This window comes from Gekko japonicus, unplaced genomic scaffold (genome assembly GCF_001447785.1).
Source record: "Gekko japonicus isolate JY-2015 unplaced genomic scaffold, Gekko_japonicus_V1.1 scaffold573, whole genome shotgun sequence".
Classification (NCBI taxonomy): Eukaryota; Metazoa; Chordata; class Lepidosauria; order Squamata; family Gekkonidae; genus Gekko; species Gekko japonicus.
Window position 1 is genome coordinate 746,344 of NW_015176469.1, and position 981 is coordinate 747,324.

The following is a 981-nucleotide window of genomic DNA, read 5'->3' on the forward strand; positions in this document are numbered from 1 at the left end:
GAGCCAGGAATGTGATTGACTTGCATGGGCTCCATTGAAATACAATACAGTACAAGTAGAGTTGCAATAAAAATGCAGAATGGATTTTCCATTAGGGTCTCAAGGCCCAAATACACAACTCTATGGATGGAATGAGAGACCACGGAGTGGAATGACAGCCCCAGGGTGTAGCAGGAGTGTTCTGTGACCGGGATGAGAGACCACGGAGTGGAATGACAGCCCCAGGGTGTAGCAGGAGTGATTTGTGACTGGGATGAGAGACCACGGAGTGGAATGACAGCCCCAGGGTGTAGCAGGAGTGTTCAGGGACTGGAATGAGAGACCACAGAGTGGAATGACAGCCCCAGGGTGTAGCGGGAGTGTTCTGTGACTGGAATGAGAGACCACGGAGTGGAATGACAGCTCCAGGGTGTAGCAGGAGTGTTCAGGGACTTGAATGAGAGAACACGGAGTGGAATGACAGCTCCAGGGTGTAGCAGGAGTGTTCAGGGACTTGAATGAGAGAACACGGAGTGGAATGACAGCTCCAGGGTGTAGCAGGAGTGTTCAAGGACTGGAATGAGAGACCACAGAGTTGAATGACAGCTTCAGGGTGTAGCAGGAGTGTTCTGGGATGGGAATGAGAGACCACGGAGTCGAATGACAGCTCCAGGGTGTAGCAGGAGTGGTCAGGGACTGGAATGAGAGACAACATAAGAGACGCCAATGTTGGATCAGGCCAAAGGCCCATCCAGTCCAACACTCTGTGTCACGCAGTGGCAAAAAATACCAGATGCCATCAGGAGGTCCCACCAGTGGGGCCAGGACACTAGAAGCCCCCACACACTGTTGCCCCCCCCAAGCACCAAGAAGACAGAGCATCACTTGCCCCAGACTTCCTATCTATGACTTGTGGCTAATAGCCACTGATGGACCTCTGCTCCATATGCTTATCTAATTCCCTTTTGAAGCCGTCCATGCTTGTAGCCGCCACCACTTGCT